Source organism: Hetaerina americana, unplaced genomic scaffold (assembly GCF_022747635.1).
Source record: "Hetaerina americana unplaced genomic scaffold, ioHetAmer1.1.p SCAF_21, whole genome shotgun sequence".
NCBI classification, from domain to species: domain Eukaryota; kingdom Metazoa; phylum Arthropoda; class Insecta; order Odonata; family Calopterygidae; genus Hetaerina; species Hetaerina americana.
In genome coordinates, this window is record NW_027286775.1 from 7,577,154 (window position 1) to 7,589,877 (window position 12,724).

Genomic DNA, 12,724 nt, shown 5'->3' on the forward strand with positions numbered 1-12,724 from the left:
GAAGAAAAGAATGAAGATCAACTTCAAAACTTACAAATAAATTACGCAAATTTTAATCGGACGGGGGAGTTTAGATCTTACCTCAAGAAAATAGGGAAAAAAGGAGAACATGTGTGAATGCATGATGGAGGAGGTCAATACACAGTCTTTTATTGCCCAATTTATGCCGAGGAAAGACGCGAATTGGAAGCTATCTTTGGATATTTGCATATCGTCCATCAAATTGGGAAATATCCACACGAGGAACCGATTAGGAAAATATTGGATAGATTAATCTACAAAAGATAAAGTGGGAACGGGGAGAACGACGGAAAAGAAGGGCATGTAACTCATATTTTGTATTTTGTAAAAATATTAACGAAATTTTATTTAGGGTTTGAAAATAAGGTACCGCGAAAAAAATTGTAACGATAAATAACCCGATTCTAATCGAACAGGCCAAATCATGAATCATTTTGATTGGATGCTTACAAACAAAATATTGAGCGTGCAGGATTGAATACTACTGAAGACAGAGTGGGCGATGAGTGCCGAACATATATACGCATTGGACTCTCTCTTTTCTCTGAAAATGCAGATGAATTACTATTATCACTATTATTATTGATGTTCTATAGTTTAAGGTAGGTTTTTGTGTACCTATTCAAAGGCACAAAAATATATCCCCTTGCCTCTCCCAACAAAACTGACATCCGACAATAGACTGAACCCCTCTCTCCAAGTCCGCATGCTTCCTTCCTTCGTTCCGTCCACAAATTGCCCTTCCTCGTTTGCCCAACGCTCTCCCTTCAATATATCATAATGTCATGTCTTCAACATCATCCCATGGGCGATCAAAATGCTCTGCACCCATCTTTCCTGCACCCTCGGATTTCACCCAAAAATCTCCTCGTTTGTTTTCCTTTCTGGTCACTCCGCATCCTCGGATCGTTCTCTGCTGAAAGCAAAAGCCTTCGATCCAAGCCTTACTTCAGTGACCACATTTCAAAGCCGCATAAAGCCAAGCTCCAAATCAAAGTTTTGATGAGCCGTTTCTTGACATTCTTACTGAACGCCACTGTCATTAATTTCCTTCTCCTTGTGAAAGCTCCTTTCGTCGAATGCAATTCTTCTTTTTATGTCATACTAATTCCATAATTTTGATCCAGAACACTTCCAAGATAGGTGAACTGTTCCACCTGATCCAAGTCCTATTTTAACTTGGCCTTTCTCTTTCTTGAAATCCGCATAACCTTTGTTTTGCTGTCGTTCATTCTCATTCTAAACCCATCGTAATGACTTACCAAAGGGCTCAGTAATTCTTGCTGACTGGCAAACTGAAGCTTTACCATCCGCAATTCTATGAATTATGAACTATTATATGTATTATTATTATTATTTATTATTAACTATTATTTATTATTATTTTATGAAATTTTATGAACTGATTTTATGAATTCCCCCCGAAATTCATTCCTAACAATAATTCTTCCTAGGCCTCCATAAATATTTCCTCCAAATATAAATTGAAAAGTTCAGGTGATAAATGCTATGGGCCCCACTGCCTCACCTCTCTGTCTAACACTGCCCATTCTCACTCGCCATCCGCCAATAGTATCTGAGTGGCCTGAGATATGTACATGTCACAGGTAATTCTTTTCCTCCTCAAGTTTACTTTTATTTTTTCACATGCATTCATTAATTCTAATTAATGTATTCTATCGAACGCCTCCCCAAAATGTACGAAATATACAAATGCATCCTGAATGTGTTGTTTCGCAAGTATGAAACATAGTACTCCTTTCCTGGCTCCTCCGAATCTCCCAAGTCTTGCCCGGGTTACAGTGTCTGTGACAGCGTTCGCCGCTCCCGCACTCCTCGTTGGACCTCACCTTCGGACGAGGGCCTGGGTTACTAGTTTCTTGACCGCGTCCATCCTGCCTTTACCCCGTTCCACGTAATGTTCTGCCATGCTAATGTTGTCCTTTCTCGCGTTAGGTTACCAAGGGTCCAGCCATTCATAATAGCCAATTGCCTATACTTATGTAAATGGTGTAATATGACTGATGTTGTATAATGTACGATTGTTTTTGGTATGACGGCGTATTTAACGTGACTTTTCCCGATACCCTTTGTGTCGCACAAGAAACGCCCCTTGCGACATTTACATGTTTCTCGCTTAGAGGTCTCGCTACTGCTGAGGCATGACATGTGCCTCTCCCCTTCCTGAACCCAAATTGACCATCCTCCAAGTACTTTATTTAGTTGTTTTAGTACCCTGTAAGCCTTTCCTTTAGTACCCTGTAAGTTTCAGTCGACGATCATCCAGTATCACTTTGTGAATTTTCTTCGCAGTTTCTGGAGTCGTCGCCTCATTTGGTCGACCAATGCGATGCTAATCTTGACAGCTCAGACGGCCTCGTTTATACTCTGCTGCCCAATATAGTATTGTTGTAAACGAAGGAGCAGACTCACCAAGAGTAGAATCCAGTTCAGATTTTATATTGGTTGGGCTGAGGCCTTTCAAGTAAAAGTATAGTACGACATAACGATGACCAATTTTCTCCATTTACACAAATTCACTGAACATGTTTACTATTGATGGCTGCCAATCAAATACTAAACAATGTAGCATCTTCAAACTTGAGATATATGCTTTATAGATTGCATACAGGGTTCGTCCGGAAAATAAGTGTACTGAGCTCAGGAAAAAAAATTTATTACACTTTTACATATCTTAAGCTAATATTCCTCAAAATAGGACCCTTGTGAGTCGATGCACTTGTTCCAGCGGCGTTCCCATTCCTGGAACGCTCCCGCGAAGGCATCATCGGGAACCTCTCGAAGACTCGTCGTCGACCTCTTCTCTGCCCTCCACGAACATCTTGTGCCACCGAAAGATCATGTTTCTGGACATGGCTGACTCCCCGTAAGCCTGGTTAATCATACCGACAGTTTCGGTAGACGATTTCCCAAGCTTTACCGCAAATTTGATGGAATAACGCTGCTTCGGCATCGCGTTCCGTGACGTGGGTCGAGCGTGGAGGTTCGCGTTAACAGAGCTCCTCACTACACCACAGCTCAGAGCCGACTGCCTTTTTCAGCGTCGCTTGCCAACATACCCCCCTCCAATCGCAGCCCGTCAGAGCGGTGCTGGGCGCGCCCAGCCCAGGAGTCAGTACACTTATTTTCCGGAAGAGCCCTGTACATTCTAATACAGTGGTATTTTTCAAACATATACCGCCGTCTCTCGGTCAGGCCGGGTACTTTAGGGACCACCCTCGTAGATTAATATTGTGCTCTCTACCCTTCCCTGTTGTTTTTTCAAGCTCCCTCTTCCATCTCTCTACGCTTGGGTAATGACTCACATGGCCTACTGCCAGCATCAGGGTGCCACGTTCTCTGCCTGTTATGTTAGGGGTGATTACTTTTAACAGACACCTCGCTGATTTTTCAGGGTAAACATCATGGTGTACGATTCATGAAGAGAGATGACCTTCATGTGAAAACTAAAACAGCACCAAAGATGCCAACAGAATATGAAGACAATATAGCTTCATTAATTTGTCACTAATTCAAGAAAAAGAAACACAAGTTGTACGGTCATGGCTTAAGAGATCTTTCCGCTTCTTGCTTTGCAGTTCTGCTTGACCTGTCTTCGTAATGGTGGTCGTCTATCACATAAGTGGTTGTAGTTCACTTTTATTCCTATTTTTTATGAAACCAGAGAACTTTTAAAATGGGTGAAATTAGCACTAGTTTGGAAATGTTTTCTTCTAGCATGTACGTGGTGGGATTTTCATGTGTTTTTAGAGATTTTTAGTAAATATTTTTTCCCTTTTCCTAATCCTTTAAACACCCTTCCTCTCCCTCATTTATTCCAGCTGGAGCTTGCACCCCCTGCCAAACACCTTTTTTGGTGGATTGTGGAGTATTTATGTAGATGTAGAAAACAAAATCAGTGCTTCCCGACTTTAGAATGGCTACTCATTATTTGAACCTTCTCGGCAAGAGCCCGATCTATTCAGGTTTGAAACTTAATAATCGATAACCAAAGGGAAATCTCAAACTTCACACAGTTATAAAGCAAAAATACCATTATCTTGTATGCAGTAATTACATGCCATTTATTTTAATATATTCATGTACCGTAATTTCCAGCATATAGGACCCACTTTCCCCCCTTGAAATAACCCTAGAATAAGGGGTGCAAATCTTAAGTTGATTTTTTATCTTAAAATTCTGGTTAATTTAAATGCATATCATTTTTAGTATTATACTGAATTTTGCCTTTTGACGAAAGTTTGTACTTATATTAAACTGACTACTTTTATCTTACATAAGAGTTATTTTTACATGACCTATATAATATACATGCATAATACACATACCCTGGTCAAATAATAATTATTATAATACTCCTTACAATTTTTGGATGCATGAATAAAATTTCATTTTTTAATAGGCATACAGGGTCCGTACAGAAGGTATCGGGACTGGTTACAAATATCAAAATTTATTGCATTTATCATTACAATGGCTTAATAATCTTCAAAATACATTCCTCCTGCATCGATACACTTAGTTCGGCACGTCTGCCACTCGTCAAAAGCCCGCTGGAAGTCGGTTTCCGGAATACTGTTGAAAGCCTTTGTCGTCGCCCCTTGAACCACCTCGATGGAGTCGAACCGACATCCTTTGAGCTTCCTTTTTATTCGCGGAAACAAGAAAAAGTCAGGTAGAGCCAGGTCGGGGCTGTAAGGGGGGTGAGGCAACGTTGCCACACCGAATTTTGTCAGCAGCTGCTGTCTGTATTTGTTCCTCGCTCAAGACTTCCGGCACCAGCTTCGCGCACACTTTCCTCATCGCAAGATCCTCTCCTACAGTGGTGTGGATGGTTCCAACTGGAAGGACGGTCTCCTCACTGATAAAGGCGATGGTTAAACACCTGTCAGAGTCCAAAACGTTTTTCACTTTGGCCACCTGAGCATTGGTTCGAGTGGTCGTCGAGCGTCCGACATGGTGCTTGTCTTTGACGAGCTCCTGGCCTGCCTTAAATATTTTATGCCACTCAAAAACTCTTGTGCGGCTTGAGGCATCATCCCCATAAGCCTGTTTAATGAGTTCAAGGGTCTCCGATGCGGATTTCCCTAGCTTCACGCCGTAGCGTTGCTCAACAATGCGCTCCATGCTGGCGCGACGACACCACAAACAATCACACGTCACAAATATCCACCTCCTGTCTCAACACATGCCCCGAGGCAACTGAACTAAAGTATGCCTGAGCGGCAGGGGACCCATCTACCGAGCCGACCGGTGAGACCCCCATCCACCACTCCGTTGAGGCGAACCAGTCATGATACTTATTGTATGGACCCTGTATATATGTACAGCACACAAAATTATCCTCCTCGTTAATCCTAGAGCAATAATTTGCAATAAATGGATCTCTATGGATATAGAATGGTTATTTCTTAGGGAGGAATGCATTCTAAGAGTAGAAAATTTGGAATAAAATTTTTTGTGGTCTACAAAGTAAGCAAGCATAAAGTTTGACTCAGGGATAACCAAGGTAATAATCTATATATATAAAGGAGAGTGTTTGTTTGTATGTATGTAATTTGTTTACTTTTTTGCTGTCATAGAAACAGCATTTTTCCAACTATGCCAGCAGGATACTTTTGCAAGAACACTATTGTATTCAGAATTGCCGAGATATTATACGTGGAATACATCAAGGAAAGTCTTTTGTAGAAGAAAAATGGGCAACTTTGATCCTGAGAATAATATTTATCCATGTGACGCATTGGGCCGAGTCTACACAGTCCATCCTAACAACGCCGAATGTTATTTTTTAAGAATGCTTCTACATACCATTAGAGGACCTCGCTCATTTGCAGAATTAAGAACGGTAAACGGAGAAATATGTGAGACATTCAGAGAAGCTTGCCAGAATTTAGGGTTGCTAGAAGGAGATCAACACTGGGATGACTCATTGCGAGAGGCCAGTTTGATTTCTCTTCCAGGACAAATCCGAATTTTGTTTGCCATCATAATAACCTCCTGTAATCCATCTAACCCAAAAACATTATGGGAAAAATATAAAGAACCAATGAGTGACGATATACTGGCTAAAGTTCGAAATGAAAATCCTACATTGGATATTACGTTTAACTCCGACATTTTTAATAAAACTTTGATTATTTTGGAGGAAAAGTGTATCACCATGGTTAACAAGACTTTAGTGGAACTCGGTCTTTTTGCACCTGTACAAGATCAACAGGGTGTATTTTATCCAGATTATATACGTGAAACTAGCTGCAATGTCTTAGACTTAGAAGCATACATCGCGGATAAAAAGCCACTTCTCAATGAAGATCAGAAATTCGCATACTAAACAATAATGGATCAAGTAGATAAACAAGGAGGAGGTATCATTTTTCTTGATGCTGCTGGTGGCACGGGAAAAACATTTTTAATTAATTTAGTTCTCGCCGAAATCAGGGTTCATGGAGAAATTGCTCTAGCCGTTGCATCTTCAGGTATTGCAGCGACATTAATGGAAGGAGGAAGAACAGCCCACTCTACCCTTAAGTTGCCACTTAATATTTCCCGACAAGAAATTCCCACATGTCATATAAATATAACAAGCGGCCAGGCACAAGTTCTTATAGAATGTAAATTGATAGTATGGGATGAGTGTATGATGGCTCATAAAAAATCTCTTGAGGCTCTCAACGCAACACTTCAAGATCTTAGAGGAAACTGCAGTTTAATGGGAGGAGCTCTGGTACTCCTGTGTGGAGACTTCCGTCAAACTCTGCCTGTCATTCCAAAATCGACTCCAGCCGATGAAATTTATGCCTGTTTAAAACATTCTGTTCTATGGAATCATGTCCAAGAAATTAGCCTTAAACAAAACATGCGAATCCTCTTAAGAGATGGGAATGCTCAAAATTTTGCAAATAAACTTTTGGAGATTGGATAAGATGGATTAGTTATTGAAGCATCTGGTATGATAAAATTGTCATCAGATTTATGTGTATCGGTGAAAACTGTCCGCGATATGATAAAAGCAGTCTATCCTAACGCTAATCAAAATTATAAAAATTTAGAATGGTTGCGAGAAAGAGCCATTCTTGCTCCTAAGAACGATGATGTTAATGAAATTAACAAGGAGATACTAGCCATGCTGCCAGGAGACGTGATTGAATATAAATCGGTTGATACCATAGTGGATGCTGACGAAGCCGTCAATTATCCAACGGAATTCCTACATTCACTTGATCCAGCTGGATTGCCACAACATCACCTTATACTTAAAGTAGGATCTCCAATCATTTTATTGCAAAATTTAGATCCACCAAAACTGCTATGGGACACGATTGTGTGAGAAAATTAATGAAAAATATAATCCAGGCAGTCATTTTAACTGGAAAAGGAAAAGGTGAAATAATTTTTATTCCACGGATACCTCTAATCCCAACTGATCTTCCCTTCAACTTTAAAAGATTACAGTTTCCAGTCCGGCTAGCTTTTTCAATTACCATTAATAAATCACAGGGACAGTCTTTAAAGTTTTGTGGTGTTGATCTAGGATCGCCATGTTTTAGCCACGGCCAACTTTATGTTGCTTGCTCCAGAGTAGGTTCGCCTAAAAATTTATATATTCTTTCTCCTGGATATGAAACAAAAAATGTAGTTTATGAACAGGTGTTAAATAAAAAAGATTCTTAAATTTGTATGAAGTAGTGTATTATTGTACTTTATAATTTGTTGTTTTTATTTATGTAGTATATTTATATTATTGTTTCTCCCTAACCCGTGCAAAGCCGGGTATTCAGCTAGTACTTCATAAAATGAAAAATATATAGGTCAGAGTGAACCACAAAAAATGTGCTTGATATATCTGGTACTTTTGTAAAAGATACGCCATGAATTAAGATATTCAGTACACCAATCCTAAACTTTCTGACATATCGATTGAAAACAACAATCTCTATGTTCTGCCAAACTAAGCCAAAGATAACTGCCTAGAGTAGTTTATGATTATAACCTTAACTCAGGGTGGTTTCAGTACTAGTGATGGCCTACTGCAAAAGTATAAAATTGCAAGATATTGCCTGAAATACTATTATCATAAAATATTAATGCATCTGTGTATTATGAGGGGCTGAGTTGTGACGTTTTTGCTCTTTATTTATTAGGTAATCTACTGGTTAAGGTAGGTTTTTGGATGGACACAGCTACTAAATAAACATTTTGTGACTCCCAACAAAACACAAAATCCAGTATCCTACTCTACATCAGACCCCTCTTCAGCTCTGAGTACTTTCTTCCTCCCTTCATCCCGTCCAACATCCCTATCCTGTTCCTTCCCTTTCCTCATTTGCCTAACATTCTCCCCTCTATTACAGTCTTCAACATCCCACTGCCGGTCAATACCCCCTTCATCCACTTTTCCTGCCTCCACAGGATTTCTCCCAACAAACCCATCTCTTCGCGCACCATACCAAGTACTTCCTCATTTGTTTTCTTCTCTGTCCATTTCACCTTCTCCATTCTTCTCCACACCCACATTTCAAAAGCCTCCAGTCTACGTCATTCCTCCTGCTTCAATGACCACGTTTCTGCGCCGTACATAGCTACACTCCATATCAAAGTTCTTACGAGTCTTTTCTTAACATCCTTACTCACAGTCCCTGTCATCAACTCCCGCCTCGTTGTGAAGGCCTCTTTGCCTAGCACAATTCTTCTCCTTACGTCCCTACTACTTTAACCGTGTTGGTCCAAAACACTACCGAGATACATAAACTGTTCTACCTGCTCTAGTTTTTGCTCTCCTATTTTAATTTTTAGCTTAGCCTTTTTCTTTCTAGAAAACTGCATAACCTTTGTTTTATTAATAATGATTTTCATCCCATACTTGTCGCACTGAATTTCCAATTCACTCAGCAATGCTTGCAGCCCCTTGGCTGACTGACAAACTAAAGCTTGGTCATCAGCGAACCTAACTGATTTTACGAATTCCCCGCCCACTTTCATTCCTCCCTCGAGTTCTTCCCATGCCTCTTTGATCATTTCCTCTGCATACAGGTAGAACAGCAACGGTGATAAAGGGTAACCCAGCCCTACACCTCTTCCTAACACTGCCCATCCAAACTCCCCGTTTCCCACCCGCACCTGAGCCTCTGAGACATGTACAGGTTGCGAATTAGCCTCCTTTCCCTCCAATCTGTTCCTATTTTCTGCAGAATACTCGTTAGTGTTTCCCAATTCACTCTATCGCACGCTTTTTCGAAATTTACGAAACATGCAAATACCTCCTGGTTGTGTTCTATATTCCTCTCGATTAATAATCTCATTACTGCAATGGCATCACATGTACCTCTCCCCTTCCTAAACCCAAACTGATCATCCCCTAAGTAATCATTTGCCCTACTCTCTAGCCTTTTGTCTATGATCCTGAGAACAACTTTAGCTGCGTGGGATATCAAACTTATCGTCCTGTAGTCCTCACATGATGTAGCCTTTACCTTTTTCGAATATGACACTGAAAAGGAAAGAGCAATTGATTTTAGACAGAGGATCAACCTTTCCCCGCATATCCAGTAATGGAATGAGTCTGACCATCAGATGTCCCTCAAACATCAAAGACAAAACTGACCACCAGCAGGATTCCTCTCCCCTTCATGGGCCTCTGCACATGGCGGATCACAGGCCATCAATCAATCACGATTACTACATCACACAGTATTCATCGTTATAGATTGATTTAGGAGCACGAACTACCAAGGTCATTTAGCACCTCTCATAACCCAATACATTCATCAGGAAGATATGAAACTGTAACCAAATAAGTTTACTAACGACATAAATGTACCATTAAGGCAAGAAATGATTTGTGCCTTGTATCAATTGCATGTTACATGAGTTTTAGATTCCTTTAAGAAAGCTATTACTTGGCTAATGGTTGTTGTCTAGCACAGCAATGTGGTCTCCCTTGTCGTTCAGCCCACCACTCGCCCCTCCACATTTCTCGCATTTCATCAGCACCAGACGACTGCCATTGGAGGATCGATCTTCACAGGGAGGAATAGTTAAACCACAAGACTTCCCTGAGGCTACACATGCTGCACTGAGGGCTTTTCTTTGGTGGGTTGTTTCTCTCACTCGTTCAGTTGCATCTTACAAGAAGCAGGGACACTGGGGAAGTGTCATCCGGAAAGTGAAGGTGAGTGAGATAGCTAAGGCCGTGGGGGGGGTATCTGAGGAAAGGGTGCGAAACATCTTGCCCAAAGAATTAGGGATGCGAAAGCTCTGCGCAAGGTGGGTGCCGCATTTGCTGAATACCGATCAAAAACAAATGTAACACATTTGCGGCAATGTTTGAACTGATTCAAGAGGGTACCGACCAATTTTGTGTGGCGAAATATATTTACATATATATACACACACACATAGATAAATATAAATGTCGGTCGTGATAGTCCAGTGGGTAGAGTGTTGGACTACTGACCAGAGGGTCCCGGGTTCGATTCCCAGGCAAGTCTCTGGTACCCTGAAGCTCCACCCAAGATATGTGATTTTTCAGGTACCAGATCTTCCTGGGAAACCATAACCGGCACAGTGTATTTAGGAACTGGCCCCCCTACCCTGATGTGTGAATTTCACGCACCGTATAGGGCTTAGTACTGGGTGAACTCTACCATCACCTACCAAACCGACCTTCGGGTTGATAGCTGTGCTTATGGTTAAAATTATATACGTATATTTGGAGAAGCACATTCTCCTTCTAGAAAATACATAGATTAAAAACTGATAGAAGCTTTGTGCACCAGATGAGGCTAATAATGAAAGAAATCAAAGGGTTCCAAAAATGTACATATATGCATCAACATGACCGACCATCAACAGTTGCAAATATAAACATTGAGGTTTTCTTACCGGAGCACTGCTCTTTTTGGACAGAGATCAACATCCTTATTACTTTCACAGAACAAAAAAAGTTCTCTCCAGGGTCAGTCATCAATCCAGCATTATCACCATGGATGGATGCCAAGTTATCCAAGCCAGCAGCACATGGAAGAGCTTCTTTGCCCCCACCTCCCCCCTCTTGACATGCACCACAAACAAGAGTTCCCATTTCACAAAAACCCAAAGTCATCAAATCAATTATCTTTTAATTTTACATCATTACGAAAGACATTGCATAAGAAAATATTTATAAAAATTGGATCACATTAGGAAAAGTATCATAAAATTATTACTGCATTATCAATTCACATAATGTGAAAAACATCTCTGTTATTCCTCAGTCACTGATGCTGATAATTACCACAACAAATTGAATAATTATGAAACCGAGTCTTGTGGCGAAGAGTCATAAGCGCCAGTAGTCAAATGTGTTCGATAAAATATAAAATAAACAAACTACTTATTATTAACCAATTTCTCCATAAATATTGATTTGGTACACACTAATTAAAATTGCACTGCCTCACAAAGGCAATAACAGCACAGCAACAGAAGCACAATGGGCAAGTATCGGTGGCATTAATAAACAATATAAACACTCATTTCAATCAATAAACAATAAAAATGTGATATTAGGAACATACAATAATTTTATTATGATTTGCTAACATAATACACAATGGCATTCTTCAGATGTCACTGTCTTATACGAGCATGATCTTAAACAAATTATAATCAGAACAAAGAGCATTTTATAGGTTGCAAGTCCTCAATAATATAAACATTTTTATTAAACTTTGAAGAATATAAATTGTACAGAATCACAAGAATATTTAATGTATATATATATACTGCCTAACTTCACTGAGGTATCTCGCAGGCATCCTGATATTTGGGAAATTATGCAGTCTTCAAATAGAAGGATAAAATGCTCGTGAAAAATAAGTAAAGTTTTTATATCTAGCCCTAATTATGCATAAAGAAACGTATCAATACCTCTTGAATCATTTAAAGCCAACCCTGTCCAAATGCTCTATGCAATTAGTATCAAAATCAAAATAAAATTTGGTAAATTATCACAACAAAATATTAGGATGCATGGTGGACAGGTGTTGACAGGTGTTACTTCACCTGCCTCACGCTCACAGACTTTCCACGTACATAACTTTATACAATCACCTCGTCCACATATTGTGCATTGAAAAGAAGAAGCAAATTATGTATAGCATATTTACATACTTCAGTGCTTTCATATAAACGTTAGCCATTTCTCTTGACCTATAAGATGCACTCAAACTAAGCAGAAAAATTCTTCCAAAATTGTCCTCCATCTAAAAAGTGTCTGCACAATACAAGGACGCCCCTGTCCAAATGTAAGTTCCTGGCTAAATGACACACGCGATGGGGGGATGGCATTACAACTGCAGCAGGAACCTGCTAACATTTACCCTTTTCGTGGCAGCGTTTAAAACTCCAGGAACTTATTTAAAAGCAATTAATTCAGCTCTCCAGTTCACCCTCCAAAATCACATTATTCAAGCATGAACTGCATCTAAGCATCTCAAAAAAAATACTCCCCCCCTCTCTCCCTCCCCCTTTGTCCTCAAGCGGCATCTCTCTTAGGTCTAAAATGTTTGGCACTTCACGTGGCTGATACTGATGGATCCTCCTCATTTCATCAATTTCCTCCTTCAGCTTCACATTTAAATGATGACTGGAACTGAATCATAAATAAGGCTGAAAGAGAAGTACATTTGTAAGTTGAAGT

At 40.0% G+C, this 12,724-nt stretch overlaps 1 protein-coding gene across 2 annotated transcripts in view; it reads right to left on the reverse strand.

Moving 5' to 3' along the window:
* Positions 1-10,974: 10,974 nt before the first annotated feature.
* LOC139688631 (rho GTPase-activating protein 44-like) overlaps positions 10,975-12,724 on the reverse strand; it is a 40,125-nt gene continuing 38,375 nt past the window's right edge. For both annotated transcript variants that reach the window (XM_071586191.1, XM_071586190.1), the window contains exon 17: positions 10,975-12,693. The gene's annotated coding sequence lies outside the window, so the exon portion shown is untranslated. The remainder of the gene's footprint in view (positions 12,694-12,724) is intronic.